The sequence below is a fragment of the Mesoplodon mirus genome, assembly GCF_964341445.2.
Source record: "Mesoplodon mirus genome assembly, chromosome: 13".
Taxonomy (NCBI): Eukaryota; Metazoa; Chordata; class Mammalia; order Artiodactyla; family Ziphiidae; genus Mesoplodon; species Mesoplodon mirus.
The window spans coordinates 20,634,074-20,650,397 of NC_138989.1; the positions used below are offsets into that span (position 1 = coordinate 20,634,074).

General features: G+C 49.4%; 1 protein-coding gene across 3 annotated transcripts in view; it reads right to left on the reverse strand.

Moving 5' to 3' along the window:
- Nucleotides 1-16,324, reverse strand: part of TPST2 (tyrosylprotein sulfotransferase 2) — a 58,173-nt gene that overhangs the window by 29,192 nt on the left and 12,657 nt on the right. The window lies entirely within an intron of this gene.

The window sequence follows — 16,324 nt, forward strand, 5'->3', positions numbered from 1 at the left end:
CACTGATGAAGATGCTGTGATACCGTCACCTGCACGCTGCTTGATTAAAGCCATGAATAAGCAGATCGAGGGGTGGGTCTCATAGCGACTGTCATTTGCGTGCTGTGATGGGTAGAGGTGTCTGCGGCAACAGGAATATGACATGAGGATACATATGGTTTCTACTGGTGACCAAGGCCCAACTACTGCTGCTACTACTGTGACTGCCATTTGTCACCTACACTGATGTCTGGAGATACCAGTATAAATAAAGATGTCATTCTTTTTTCCTGTCCAGATTCCTGGGCCCCCGGGAACCAAAGACTGTGACTCGGGGAGCCAGGAGCCGCACCCCTGCCTCAGGAGGGCCCTGGGTCCCATTCCTCCCCCTCCCTGCCCATTCCCTCGCTCCACCATCGAACGAGAGCACGGGAAGGGTGTGTACCAGGAAAAGCTCAATGGCATATCCTGGGGTGTGGTTTAGCCGTTTTGATTTTATTTAAAAAATAAAAGGGACTTCCCTGGTGGTCCAGTGGTTAAGACTCTGCGCTTCCACTTCAGGGGGCCCAGGTTCGAGCCCTGGTCAGGGAACTAAGATCCTACATGCCGTGTGGCATGGGCAAAAAATAAATAAATACATTTTTTAAATAAATAAATAAAAATCAGAGACAATAGAACTATTATGAAAGGCATGTGACGTCCACCCATGCTGGCCTCACATGCCAGCACGTGACCTTGGAGAGTAACTCCAGTCAGAAGTGGGTGGAGGACATCAGGGACCGGAGTGGGGGTGACCTTGGCCTCAGACACTGCACACAAGGCCCTGAGGGGAAGCAGAACAAGGCGTGTGCATCTCCACCGCCAGCAGAGGACAGAGTCCCAGGTATGTGGTCAGTCGGTCCGGGTGTACACCTGCCTCTGCTCCAGGCCCCTAGCGGTGTCCTCTCCTCTCCCTGTGCCTCAGTTTCCTCATCTGTAAAATGGGTCCACCAACTCTTACTAGCAAGGCTGCGGCGAGGATTTAAGTGAGATGGAGGCTTAACTGTGAGAAAGCACAGAGGGCCGAGGCTGATGCTGTAGCTCTTGGATAAATATGGGTTCCACACGAACCTGTGAGACAGAAGTCAGCAATGGAGGGCAAGAGGGTGGGGAAAGGAGGTTGGCGGGGCCCAGGCTGTAAGTAAGGAGCTTGGGGTTATCCTGGGGGCAGTGGGAAGTGGCGAGTGCTGGTGAGGTTGGGGCTCTGGGGGTGGACACGGTTTTTTCTAGTGTAGGATGGCTTAGTAGGTGAGGCCAGGTGAGAGGTGTCGGGGGATCCAGGGACCACCTCAAAGGAGAGGAGACAGAGGACAGAGGGAAGAAGGTGGCCAAGAGGCCAAATGCTCTGGGCCAGAGGAGGTGACACAGAGACCCCACTCTAGCCTCAGGCCAGGCAAACTCACAGCCCTTCTTGCCATGGGCCTCACCGGCCTCATCTGCCCAATGGGAGCCGGAAGGGAGAAAGTGGCCAGGGAGCGCCTGGCCACCCAACGGAGAGCGAGAGGTTTGCCTGGCAGGGTCGGGATGATGAGGCCGTGACCGGAAAATTTAAGGGGGTGCCCCCAACTCAGTAATCAAGATCAATAACATCTTAATGCAACGTTTAAAAACGAATGCCCAAAAACAATGACGAACAAAACATCATATTTTTAAATAGGATAAATAATGGCGCTATGCTAAGCTGTATTAGAGCCTGAGGCAAAAGGGAAACAAATCAGTAATAGTGATCCTGTCTTTGTTTAAAATGTGGACATATTGTTCATCATGGATATTTTTTTTGCTAACGGCTTTACTGAGCTCTAATTCATATACTGTAAATTCACCTATTTAAAGTGTACAATTCAACAGTTTTTCGTGCATTCACAGAGTTGTGCAAACATCACCACGATCAATTTTAGAATATCTTCATCACCCCACGGAGAAGCACCGCACTCAAGCTACACCCCCTACCCCTCCTCCCCCCAGCCCCTGGCAACCACTAATCTACTGGGTTGGCCAAAAAGTTCGCTCTGGTTTTTCTGTAACATTTTAGGGAAAAACCCGAACAAACTTTATGGCCAACCCAATACTTTCTGTCTCTATGGATTTGCCTCTTCTGAACATTTCATATAAACGGAATAACATAAAACAGGGTCATTCACTTCTTTCCTTTAGCATAATGTTTTCAAGGTTCACCCGATGGTTTTGATTTTTTTTAAATTTGCATTAAAATAGTATTTATCTTGACTGCTGAGCTTTGGGGTACTCCCTTAAATTCTGTACCCAAGTCAAGTGCCACATATACCTAATCTCAGCTCTGGGTCTTGGGGTCCCTCCAGACTAAACCCGTGTATCTGCAAACCCTAAATTGAGAACACAGTTCTGTTCACACTGTACCCAGGAGCCGGCAAGCTTGGGACACCCCCCAAAACACCCCCGGCCTTGACAGCAGAGGCTGCTGGGAGTCCCTTGAGGAAATCCATGTGGAGTGGTGGAAATGGGTCCCCACAAAGCCCCACTCCTCCTGGAGTGATTCTGTCTCCACCTGCCCTGAGAAATCCTACTGCAACTTCTGCTTTGAGATGAGCATTTACTGAGCTCTGGCTGTATACATCATGTGTCACCTCTCCACACACTGGGCTCAGTGGGCAGCCACTTCATTCCCTTTCCTTGGACAGTCACAGCGTACCCACCTCAAAGACACAGGGCATCTGAGAACATGGGAGGTGAGACACATGGCAGGGTGGCCCGGTGGTTAAGGGCCTGCATGGAGGGCTCGGAAAGGGCTGGGGCCGCATCCGGCTCTGCCAAGGACAGGCCAGGAGATCTGGGCCTGGTTAACATCAACAGCCTCAGTTTCCTCATCTGTAAAATGGGGCTGAGCTGCCCACCTCAGAGGGTTGCTGTGATGACCACTGAGGCAAGTGCTTAGGGTAGGACCCAGCAGGAGGAGGATTTCAGTAAATGCCAGCTCTTAATTTATCATCATCTCTAACTAGACACCCTAATTAAATATTCCACAATACAACAATAACAGACCTGTTATTTTTTACGGAAACGACCGTAAAAAAAGAAGGATTCATTACCCAATGGGTCATCTGGGATGTGATGTTAGGTGATAAAAAGGTTATCTGATTCCACTCTGGTAGATATTTATGTTGGGAAAATACTCCAGAAAGGTATACCCTAAACTGCTAACTGGAGCTTCATTGATTTCTCCTTTTTTCTCTCTGAATTTTCTAACTATTCTACAGTGGATATTTATCAATGGTGTGATATAAAATAAAAGAATGGAAAAAAGAAATTGGGTGATTTCTAGGTTTTTTGCACAATATTGAGACCTTACGCCTCGGAATGTAGAGCTGGCCTTGGAGGAAACCTGGTGAAAGCCCAGAGAGTCTGGCCAAGGTCACACAACAAGGTCATGGTGCAGCCAGGCCTGGGCCCAGCTCTCCAGACACACCGACCCAGGCTCCTCCCTGCTGGCATCATGCTGGTTCATTCTCCTAGTAAGATGAGGTAGGCTGGCCTCCTGGTTAAGAGCCTGGCTCTGGAGTCAGGCTGCAGATCCTGGCGGGGCCATGAGCTACATGACCCTGGGCAAGACACTTAACTTCTGTGGGCATCAGTTTCCTCCTCTGTACAATGAGAATCAGACTTGCAGCAGTGCCATAGGGCTTTTGTAAGAGTTAAATAAGATAATGCATGAAAAGCACTTTGTACCATGCTTACCAAACAGTAGGTACTCTAGGCCCTATTATTATTACTGTTACCAATATTATTACTACCAGTGTTAGTATTTGGAATCTAGCACTGTCGTAGAGAATCTTTTGTAGGGCATGGAATGCTAACTCAACAGGAAGGAAATTTCGACTTGGGTACTAGGGAGCCATGGCAGGTGTTTGAGCAGGAGAGGAGCAGTATGACTCTGCAGCTGCGCAGGGCTGGCAGCCAGCGCCCACCTACAGGGACTGTCTCCGCCAAGGTCCTCCATCACAGGCTCCACATCCTTGGCAGTCCTCCCAGAGCTGCTGGGCCAAACCACAGTGCAACTGCCACAGGCTACAGCCCTGCCACCTCCGGCCTTGCCCGCTTCCTGGGTGCCAGCTGGGCTGGTGGACATCAGGTGATCAACAAGCCAGGGGACTTGAAGCAGCCCACACAGCCTCACATGTGATGACCAGGAGGTCCAGATGCCCGGCAGGGAACACAGGGTGGCAGAGGAGAAGTGGCCCCTACATCAGAGCCATGAAGACCGATTTTCAGTCAAGCCTAGCTCCTACTTTGCTGTGTGACCTTGGGAAAGTCCCTTCCCATCTCTGAGCTCAAGTTTGCCCATATGGAAAGAAGAGCTTAACTGCTTCATATGCTTAGGGGCTGCCAGAGGGATGCAACACAATAAAACAACAATGGTTTCCTCTGACTGCGCTCCTGCTAGGTGCCAGGCGCTGTGCTGAGCACTTCAGGTGTGTACTCTAAATCCCTACACTCTAGAAGTGGGTCCCTGGACCATCCCTGTTTTTTAAATTTATTTAATTACTCAAGTCACAGTTATAATCTCCATATTTAAAAATAATAGAAAAGGCTTAAGTCTCCTTGGAGCAAAATCTCCAGTCTTGTCCTCTTCCCTCATTTCTAAGAGGTAACCGCTGTCGACCATCTTAGGGAGGAGCCCCCCACACCTGCTTTCCATGAAGTTACAGCCAAAATCATATCTGAATGGAAATCACATAGGGCCTCTCTCCCACCCTCCCTGACACCCATCCTTTCGTCCTTCCATTCACCCTTCCTCCTTCTAGCCACATGCTGTCCTATCACACAGTAGATCTCAACTGGGCCTGATTTTGCCCCTCTGGAGCAAACTGGCGATGTCTGGAGACAGTCTGGGCTGTCACACTAGGAATCATCTGATGGGTAGAGGCCAGGGATGCTACAATGCCCAGCACCCACCACAAAGAATCATCCAGCCTCAAAATTGTTGGTAATGCTAGGGCTGAGAGGCCCTGGATCACACGTAACCTGAAACTGGCACAGTTCACTCCACACCAGGTTGGGGAGATTTTCCCATGTCAGCATACTGATTCTGTCATTCAGTAAACACTGCCTGAGCACCTACTGTGTGCCAGGCCCTGTTCTAGCACGGGGCCACATCAGTTAATGACACAGGCAAAGCCCTGGCACTCAGAGAGTACTGCCATCCTCTCGGGAGACAAGACACATCAATGTGCAGGACCCCAATGGGTCTCCCTCCCTCTTTTTAATTGCTCCAGAGCATCCCCGGCAGGGATGGCTGACCATTCATTTGGCCAAAGCCTTCCTGATGGACATTCAGGCTATTTTCATCTTTGACGCAACATGCCCCATCACAAAGGGACATGCCTCCCTGTGCTCATGAGTGAGAGGCACCCCACGGCCTTGATAATGCATCAGCAGGGTTCCCTGGAAGCTTGCTAGTCCCACTCCAGAGGTACAGGATCAGAGTCTGCATTTTACCCAGCTCCCAGGCATCCCCACGCACATTAAAACTTGAGAAGCACGGCTCCACTCTACGTAGCCACCTAAAAGGAGTTGGCTGGCTTGGGGGCCAGGCATCCTCTACGTTTCAGCAGAAGTGCCTTCCAAAGACCCTGCTGCCAACGGTCTGCAATTCCCCTGTCTGCACCAACTCTGTATTGTCAGATGTCACTGTTTTTGCCGAGCTGACGATTCCTCCCATTTTCCAGATGTGCAGACTGAGGCTAGACAACCAAAACCCGGGGCTGATGACTTCTAAGGCCTCTGCCATCTCTGGCTTTTAGGATGTGGCCACATCCTGGGCATGTTCCATGCCAGCTTCCCTCCCAAGCACTCTGGCTCTCAGAAAGCAAAGCTGCTTACCTAACAAAGGAAGACGTCCTGCGGGAGAGCAGCTCTGTAGAGGGAAGGGGAGCTTCTGTAAATACCACCAGGGAGGCTGCCCTGTGCCCATTCATGTCCAGTCATCCAGGACAAAGGACCAGCTGGATCCTGGTGCCCACCTGCCCTTTAATGCACAGGAGGTGACGCCAGGACTCTGGGATAAGGGCAAGGATGGGGGGAAGGAAAGGGCTCTGGAGCCAAGGAGCTGGTGGGGACCCCAGCTTTGCTCTCACTAGCTGCACATCAGTTTCCTCTCCTGAAAAATGGGCTTGTGCCACTCACTTTGGAGAGCTGCCGTGAGGACTTACGTGCAGATCAGTCAACAGACAGTAGCCGCCATTTGGAGCCCTGCCTTGGGCTGGCACTGTGCTGCTGCACTCAACTTACTACCGCTACGTGGCAATCGGCTGTGCTCAGCATCACCATCCTCCCCACTTGACAGATGAGGAAGCTGAGGCTCAGAGAGGTGCTGCACCCTGCCCTTCATCACACACCGAGCTATGGCCATGAGAGAGGTGGCCTTGGACCTTATAGGGTCAGACTCCTCATCAGAATCCTGCCCCTGCTGTGCCGTGTGACACTGGGCAAGCTGCTTTGCCTCTCTGAGCTTCAGCTTCCAAAGCTGTGAAATGGGAACGTAGTGCAGGGATCAGAGATGGGAAAGCCCTGCAAACTGGAGAACGTACCAGATGTTCCTCCCCCGGGCTCCATGCTGTTATCCCCAAAAGACCCAGCTCAGGAAGACCCGTCACCTGTCAGCACCTATAATATCTCCTGTACTCTCTGTACAACATGGGTGAGGCCAGGCAGAGCCGGTGGCCCGCTGGGAGGGAAAGCCACCTGCTCAGGGTTGCACAACTGGTAAGCACTGGAGAGCAGGGCCAGGCAGCAAGAGGCGGGGTATCCAACCTGAGTGGGGTGCAGGCAGCCGCCAGCGTAGGGGTGCAGGCCTGGCTGGGACTGGTGGGTGTCTGGAGCAGTGGCCACCAGGAACAGGTGGACCTGTACCGGCCGAGGTCTCTCCTACCGGCTCTTAGCAGTGAGGCCCCTTTGAAGGACTGGTCAGTCCCAGGATGTGCCCACTTCTCCCCAAACGCTCCTCCTCCCTGGGGGCCCAGCCTGGCCACCTGTTCATGGATTGGCAGTGGACACTACCTGTCTGGGACATCACAGCTTCTCTCTGCGGCCAGAGCTCAGGCCTTCCAGGCTATTTGGTCTCCCTATGGCTGGTCTTGACCTGTTCTCTGGAATCTTCTCTCGCCACTGTGGCCAGAGGGTGTAGCTGCCACGGAAACCTGACCATGTCGCCCCCTGTCTAAACCCTCCCACGAGCCCTCAGGCTCGGCGTGACACTGCAGCTCCTCCCCCTGGCTTCTAACAGCAACGTCCAGTAGAAGTTCAAGGTCAGCCACACGTGAAAGTCAATTTTCCAGCAGCCCCATTAAAAAGGTAAGAAGAAAAAGGTGAACTTAAAAACTTCATAATAGATTTTATTTCACCCAGTATATCCAAAAATATTATTAATCAATATAAAAAAGATTCATGAGACAATTTACTTGCTTTCTTAGTACTAATTCTTTGGAATTGGGGCTGTATCTTCTATCATCAATGCATCTCAATTTGGATGATCAACTGTCAGTAGAAATACCCAGTCTGTAGCTAAAGTTCATAAAATTCACAGATGGAAAAGTACATCCACATCCCCGAACGGTTCTACACATATTTAAAAGTTTTCCAAGAATGGAATGGAGTATCTGTTTTGAAATCTAAATTTAAATTATATTAATAGAAAATTCAGTGCCTCAGCTGCATTAGCCACATTTCGAGGGCTCAACAGCCACAAGTGGCTTGTGGCTCCCAAAGCAGACACACAGGTTCAGTCCTTCACTGTCCAGTCCCCACAGCCCTCTCACACCTCCTTTCCAGGCCTGGCCTAGACACGAGTGGAATCTCCAAGCATGCTCTGAGCTCCCATCACCGTGATTCATCCGTGTCCTTCCTCAGCAGTCCCCATTTCCTGCCATTCCACTTCCTTCATCCGCGTCCTTCCTCGGCATCCCCCACTTCAAGCCCTCTCTGACATCCTCTGCACAAGATCACATTCCTGGTCCCTCTGCTGATCCCCCTTATAATAATTTCACGTGGCATTGGCATTGTCCATCTAGAGGTTCCCCAACCTCACCACTATCGACATTTGGCCCAGATCATTCTTGTTACGGGGCTGTCCTATGCACTGTATAGCAGCATCCCTGACCTCTACTTACTAGATGCCAGTAGCGTCCCCTCCCCAAGTGGTGACGGCCAAAACTATCTCCAAGTGTCCCCTGGGGACACAATTATTCCTGACTGGAAACCAGTGCCTGGAACACAGAAGGCACCCAAGCGTGCACCTAAACAGAAGAGGCTTACCCAAGTATACTCTACTATGAAGCTCGCCTACTCTGGAAGCCTTCCATGATGCCCTAGCCCGGTTAGTGTTCTTCTGGGCTCCCACAGCCCCCTGCACTCACCCCGGTGCAACCTCCTCCAAGGGCAGGAACTGGGCCTTGTTCACTGCCATATTTTCAATCCCTAGCTCAGCGACTGGTATATAGTAGATGCTTAATAGATATTTACAGAACTGACCCAAGAAACAGGGATGACTTATGCTGAAAAGCTCCACGGGGCTAGTTTGGCTGTTTCAGTTCAGGGCTTTCATCCCTGCAAAGGTGCTAATAACAGTCCCAGCTCTGTTTACACACCAAGCACTAGGCTAAACACTCTGGTCTAGCAGAGTGTTGAGAGAGGAAAACTGAGGCTCAGACAGGTGAGGGCTTGATCTGTGTTCAAATCAATGGCTTGGAGGCTCAAAACTCCTAGTTCTACCTCTTACTGATCAAAAGAAGTTACACATGGAAGAAGATATTTGCAATATATATGGCAAACAAGATATCTGTATCCAGAATATATAAAGAACTCTGGGAAATCAATAAGAACAGGACAGGCAACCCATTAGGAAAAGGGGCAAATTTTAAGAGACATATCCAAGACGTTATTTATATAGTTAATAAGCGTGTGAAAAGGTGCTCAATCTCATTATCCAGCAGGGAAATAAATGCAAAATAAAAGTACAGTGTGGGGCCACTATACCTCTGAATGGTTTTAAAAAAGAAAAAAAAAGAGGACAATACCAAGTGTTAGCAAGGATGTGATTCGATCAGAGCTTTCATGTTCCACGGGTGGGAGAGTAACCTGGCACAAGCTCTTTGGAAATACTCTTTGGCATAAGAGACAAAAGCTGACCTTGCACCTTCCCTATGACCAGCAATTCCACCGTTAAGTATATATATCATCAGAAATGCATCTAACTGTTCACCACAGAGCACGTGTCATGTTCCTGGCAGCATTATTTGCAACCGCCCTCCACTGGAAACTACTCAAATGCTCACTAACAAGAGGATGGATAAATAAGCAAATACAAATCAATCCATCCATACTGAACAGCCAGGACAGAAAACAAGCCAGAACTTCACAAAATATGGGTAAATCGCTCAGATATTATGCTGAGATATTAGCCCCAAAAGCCAGTACAAAAGAGAGAACATAAGTTTCTATGTATGTAAAGCATTTTTATGTATGTAAAGCACTTTGTATGTAAATAAAGTACAAAGACAGGTAAAATTAATCTCTAGTAGGAGACTTTGGGATGGTGGTCACCCTTCGTGGAGCCTGGAGGGGGCACAGGTGTCTTGGGGGGCGGGCACTAGGCATGTGTTTTTCTTGATCTGGGTACACACGGGCATGTTTATCTTTTGAAAATTCATCAAGTGGTCCTCTTATGATGTGTGCACCTTTCTGTATGTCTGCTTGACTTCAATAAAAATAGTCTTAAAGAATCACACTTTGCCAGATGCAGCTGGGCATCCTCCCACCCACACATCTTTCCTGTCTGTTCCAGAGGAACACACAGGACTCCATTCATTCATTCAAGGACCTCTGGCTGCCAGACACTCTCCCGGGGCCCGGCTTGGTGCCAGGTGCCAGGGACAGAAAAGTGGATTGAGCCTCGGCCCCCGATTTTGCCAATCACACCCAAGTGCCTGGCACACATACTCCCCAAACCCACACGTAAAAAATGAACCACCAGGCCGGGGTGGCTTCTGATCAGGGGCCAAGGAGGTGATGTCTGCTTGTTTTGCTCTCTCACTCCCGCCTGGTGCGAGAAAGTTTTCAGGCTTTTTCCTTATGCTGGACCAATCCCGGCCATTCTGGCACAGGTAGAAAAGGTTTCGTACTCTGCTACTTGTCTGCCACCGTCTTCCCTCCCTCCCGCCAGGCTTTCCTCTGCTCCGCACAGGCTGATGACTCCTGTGTTGTCATCTCCAGCCCAAATCTCTCTCCTCGACACCAGACTTGGCCATCAGCTGTCTCCGCGTCACCTCCACTTGGCGTTGAGCTGGGACCTCAAACTTAACGTATCCAAAGGTAATGTCCTCGTTTCTCCCCCTAACTCACTCCACTCCAGGTGTGGGCAGCTCATTATGCCCGGGCCAAAAGCCTCAGACCCCTCTCTGTCTCTTCCAACCCAACCCAACCCAACCTTGCAGCCAATCCTGTCAACTGCACCTTCAAAACAGAGCCAGGCAATGATTTCTTGGATCTGACACCAAAGGCACAGGTAATAAAAGAAACGAAATAAAGAAACTGGACTTCATGAAAATGAAAACACTCTGTGCTTCAAAAGACACTATCCACAGAGTAATAAGGCAAACCACAGAACGGGAAAATAATATTTGTAAATCATAGAACTGATAAGGGATTCATATCCGGAATCTATAGAGAACTCCTAAAACTCAACAACCAAAACCAAGCAACCCGATTCAAAAATTGCTAAAGGACTTGAAAGGACATTTCTCCAAAGAAGATATACAAATGGCCAACAAGCACATGAAAAGATGCCCAGCATCACTAATCATCAGGGAAATGCAAATCAAAACCACAATGAGATGCCACCTCACACGGATTAGGATGGTTAGTGTTAAAAACAAACAAAACCTAGAAAAACAGAAAATAACAAGTTGGTCAGGATGTTGAAAAACTGGAACCCTTGTGCACTGTTGGTGGGGATGTAAAATGGTACAGCCGCTGTGAAAAACAGTATGGAGGGTGCGCAAAGAATTAAAGAATTAAAAATATAATTACCATATGATCCAGCAATTCCAAGTCTGGGTATCTACCCAAAAGAATTGAAAGCAGGGTCTCAAAGAGATATTTTTACTTACAGCATTAATCACGATAGCTAAAATGTGGAAGCAACCCAAGTGTCCATCGATAGATGAATATATCAACAAAATGTGGTAGTTTATACAATGGAATATTATTCAGCATTAAAATGGAAGGCAATCCTGATATATGTTACAACATGGATGAACCTTGAGGACATTATGCTAAATGAAATAAGCCAGTCACAAAAAGACAAATACTGGATGATTCCACTTATATGAGGTCCCTAGAGCAACCAAATTCATAGAGACAGAAAGCAGAATGGTGGCTGCCAGGGGCTGGGGGAGGGAGGATGCGGAACCAGTGTTTGATGAGTACAGAGCTTCAGTTTACAAGATGGATGAAACAGTTACTGGGGTGATGGATGGTGGTGATGGTTGAACAGCGATGTGAAGACATTTAATGCCACGGAACTGCACATTTAAAGATGGTTAAGATGATAAACTTTATGCTGTGCATATTCTAACACAATAAAAAAAAGAAAAAAAAAAAAACCCCACCAAACCAGGGCCAGAACCCACTTGCTCCACATCACTCACACTTGCTGGGCATTTGTATTTTGTGTATCCATGTCTCATCACCCTGGACCAAGGTACCCAGGTCTCTTGCCTGCCTAATTCCTAACCGGCCTCGCTGATTCCGCCCTAGTCTCCTCCATCCATTGTCAGTGAGCAGCCAGAGTGACTGGATGAAGATGGAAATCAGGTCTCGGCCCTCCTCTGCTCTGAATCTTCCCATGGCTCCCACTTCACTCGGGAGAAGCCAGTCCCCACACAGCCCACAGGCTCTAGAGGCTCGACCCTGCCCACTGCCTTCTGTCCTCATGCCGCACCTGCCCTACCTCGCTCTCCTCCAGCCACACGGCCCCCTTGCTGTTCCGTACATGCGCGCACGCGCGCGCACACACACACGCACACTGCCTGGATGCCCTTTCCCCAGACATCCACTTGGCCTTCCTGTCCTCGTTCATGCCCCCTCCCCATCACCCATTTCACACTGCAACCTGCCCCCACCGACACAGCACCCCAGAGCCCCCTAACCTGCACCATTCATCTTTTCTCCCCAACACTTCCCAGTAGCTAACACGGCCCGTAACTGACTTCCCATACTTACTGTCTGGGGTCCTTGAGTGCTTTGCTCGCCAGAGTGGAGCACAGTGCATACTTAGCACAAAATACTTACTGAACAGAATTCTCGCCCTGGGCCCCTCTCCGGGCCCCTCTCTGCACAGCAATCATGAAATACCCAACTTCCCAGGGCGACCTCAACTCATCACGTTATCTCCTGACCTTGGTTCCCTTCCAGGCTTCCCTGTCAAACAAGCCAGAGAATCCAGGTCCCTGTGAACCCCTTCCCTTCCATGAGCCTGATCCAGCTCACCACTCAGCCCTGTCCAGCACCCCGAACTGCCATCACCTCCGACCTGGCCCCCTGCTCTTGCCCATCTCTACACAGCGGGCCTGTCACTTTCTGCTTGTACGACACTGCTGAGACTCCCCAAGGCTCCCCACTACCTTCTGGAGGTAATTCTTCACATGGTTTATGGGGGCCTCACAATCTGACCCCGAGCTCTGGCCAAACAGAACTACTATCAGCCCGGAGGGTGCCACGCACCCCTGATTTTCCTATCCACATTCTCAGTCTACCTTAGACTCCAGGTGCGGACACCTGACCCGGGCCTGGATAATGATAGCATTCTGCTCCCAGGTCACAGTACTGGTTCAGGGATGGATACATGACTCAATCTAGGTCAATGGCAGTTGGCTAGAGACTCCTGCAAGATCCTCTGGGAAGGCGAAACAAGTAGGGAACAGGGCCATTTCTAGTCACCACTTCAGAGCCTTCCTGAGACTGAAGCCAACCCAAGAAGGTAGAGCTGAGAGATAGAGACATGAATCACTGGTATTAGTTGGGCTCCTGGATCCAGCCATGCCTGAAGCCATCACTACCCCTCAACTTTTTACATGAGCCTATAAATTTACTTTTTTGCTTAATTCCATGGAAACTGGGTTTCTGTCTCTGTTACTCAAGAGCCCCAACTAACTGGTACCTACATACCCTCTCCTCATCCTTGCCTTGGCCTGTTTGTTATTGCCTTTGCTTAAGCGTCACCTTTTCCAGAAAATCTTCCCTGAACACCCAGTCTGTAGTAAGCACTCCACTATGTCTCCCGGTCCCCTATGTCTACCCCTTACCATTCTCTATGAAAACTGCTGTTTGCACCTCCTTGAATGTCGGGAGCTCATGGACTGAGGGGTCCCTGCAGTCATAAAAAGAATTTTTTTTTCTCTTCCCAAACTTAACACAGAGCTTGGCCCACCCAAAGGCTTTCATATTTTATTTTTTGAGCTCACTTTGCAGGTTACTAAGTTTCCCCAGGTATCAGGGAGCTGTGGAAAAAAAATGGGTTTTGTAGGAAGATGGAGGTGAGTTTGAATTCTCCACCTGTCAGCTTTGTGACCTTAGGTGAGTCACTTAACCTGAGCCTCATTTTCTTACCTGTGAAAGGGGAGAGCAACTAAATACACATAAAGGCTTTAATACCATATTGGAGCAGATTAAATACTCCATTAAGGGCAGTGCCTGCTTCCACTTTCTCCCCCAGGACATAAACCCTGCCTTTCCCATAAACCCTGCCTTTCCCTTTCATTGCTGCTCCACCACTGGTGTGGGCATCTGTCAACCTGCCTGCTGAGAATACATTCTCCAGTCTTCTGGGATCTGTCCTTGTGACTGGGGTAGGGCTGACCCCATGCCCAAGACCAGCAGCTGAGGTCTGGTCAGTAAGAGTGTACAGATGCTCATGGATGGGTAAGAGACTCCAGGTGGATGAATAGGAATCAATCCCAGGATTTGCAAGAATTATTAGAGAAATAGTTCTCTTAGAGCTGAGATAGCTAAATTAGTAGGATGTATGACTGGAGATGTTACTGGGGAGAGCATGCCTGAGAAAGAAGCCGTCACAGAAGAAAGCCCATCTGAGAGACAGAGGGCAAAAGAGAGAGCGCTCTGAGACAGTGGAGCACCTGGATACAGCTGTACGTGAAGGCAGTCTACCTTTGGACTTAACCATTTACCTAACTCAATAAATTCCCTTATTTTCCACCTTAACTATTTTAAATTCGGATTTTACCACTCAAAGCCAACTGATACAGACACGTAACAGACTCTTTTTTACCTTTGCACACTTACCACTCAAGTGGTCTTCTCCCAGGCCCCAGCATGACTTTTTTAAAAATTTGTTTTGACAATCTAAGCAACATTGATTTCCAAAGTCTTATTTGAAGACTCACAGTGATGGCTGGAGCCAGCTAACCACTCTCACTTCTGCCCCAAGGGTGTGGATCTGAGTTTTCCTCAAGCGAAAACTAACCAGAGAGTATCCTTACCAGAGGTCAGAAGGTTGTTCTGATACTTTATGCTTAGAAAGTCTTTGATTAACTTCCCCCTTCCCCTGCCCCTTAATTGTAGTTTATGGCTTTTCTGATTGCACTTTTTTGTTGTAGAGGTTTTGCACTGGCCGACAGCCAAAAAGGTAGAAAGGCTTGACCAAGAACAAAGCAAGCGGGTAATAAATACTTGCTGATGTAATGTTCCCAGATAAGACAGGTCTTTCGTCCAGGTGATCTTTAGGGCATCTGAGCGGGGGACAGGGATGGGATTTGGGTGGGGGTCTTAAGAGCACAATTTGCAAGCAGCACATCCCTGGGAATCTAGTTTCCTGGGACATCAACCTGCCCTGCTGCTTCTCTCTTGGACAAACACAGCCCAGGACTGGGAGACCCTCCTCCCTCTCATGTGCTCCTGAGAGCAGGTGGAAGAGAAAGAATTTCAAAGAGCTTCAAGAGCTGCTCAGAATAAGAACACTTCAAAACTCAAAGGGAGGAACCCATAAGGAGAACTGTCTCCTCACAGTTCACTGAATTCTGGAAGCCAGATTCAGAGTGAGTGAATGGCCTTTCCTTAAAGGAAAATGGTTTGGGGCTCTGAGGGGGCCTGGGACCTTGTTGGAGAGTATCTGAATCTGCAGACTTGCCCAGACATCAATAGGAACAGAGCCAGGGAGCAAGATGCTGTGGAGAGAGTCCCTGAACTTCTCTGAGTCTCAGTTTCCTCATCGATAAAATGGGTGAACAACACAATCCTGATTGCTGTGAATTACTGAGCACGTCTATGCATCAGGCACCACATAACCTTATCTATAATTGTGCCAGGAACTCAAGAGACGGTCACTAAAATGATCCCCATTTTACAGGTGAGGAAGCTGAGGCCCAGAGAGGGGAAGGGGCTGGCCCAAGGTTTCACAGCTTGTGCACGAGCCAACTCAAGTGCATCTGACCCAAAAGCCCCATCTTTCCACCAAATAAGGGCTCCTTTTGATGCCTGCTTCATGGGTCATTGTGAGGTGTCAATGACATCACACACAAAAAGATAAAGATGCAGCTGTTTGCTCAGAAACTGGCAAGTCATAGGGAGTTAGGTATTTGAGAAATGAATGGATGGAGACACAGATAAACCTCTTGAGTCCTCATTACCCACTTCATCTGGGCTCCTGCTGTCCCTAGTTCTAAGTGGAGAAGGTCCCAGACAGCAGAGCTGGGAGACAGTGACAGTACGCAATCACATCCTTTCAGTAAAGGTGCACACACCTGGGTGGCCTCACCCTCCACAATGTGGGCTTTCCGCCATGGGTCTGGCTGTGCCCATGACTTCCTGCCACACCCCTGGCCCCACGGGGAACTTGCCACCCACCAGCCGACCTCACCAGAAGCGGGCCAGGGAAGAGCCATCCCTTCTCACCCATCCGTGTGGGGCTTTACCCCACACTGGTTTTTCTGGACCATAAGATGAGAACATGATGTGCTGTGGACCTCCCCGCCCCATGCAGCCCAGGACCACCCAGGGTCTCCAGCAGGAAGACATGCTAAATGACCTCTGGGGTTCAAGGCAAGAGTCCAGCCTTCCCCACCTGCCCCGGCCCCACCAGTTTCACCTCCCACCACTCACCTACGGAGCCCGCAGGCCCCCCGAAGACGGGCCGGGTTCAAATCCCATCCCTCCACTTCCCCAGATAAGAGGCCCAATTCCCCTCGTCTGAAAATGGGGATAAAAATGCACCTCCCTGGAGGGTGAGCTGACTTTTGTCCCTAGGAGGCCCTCAGCGGAA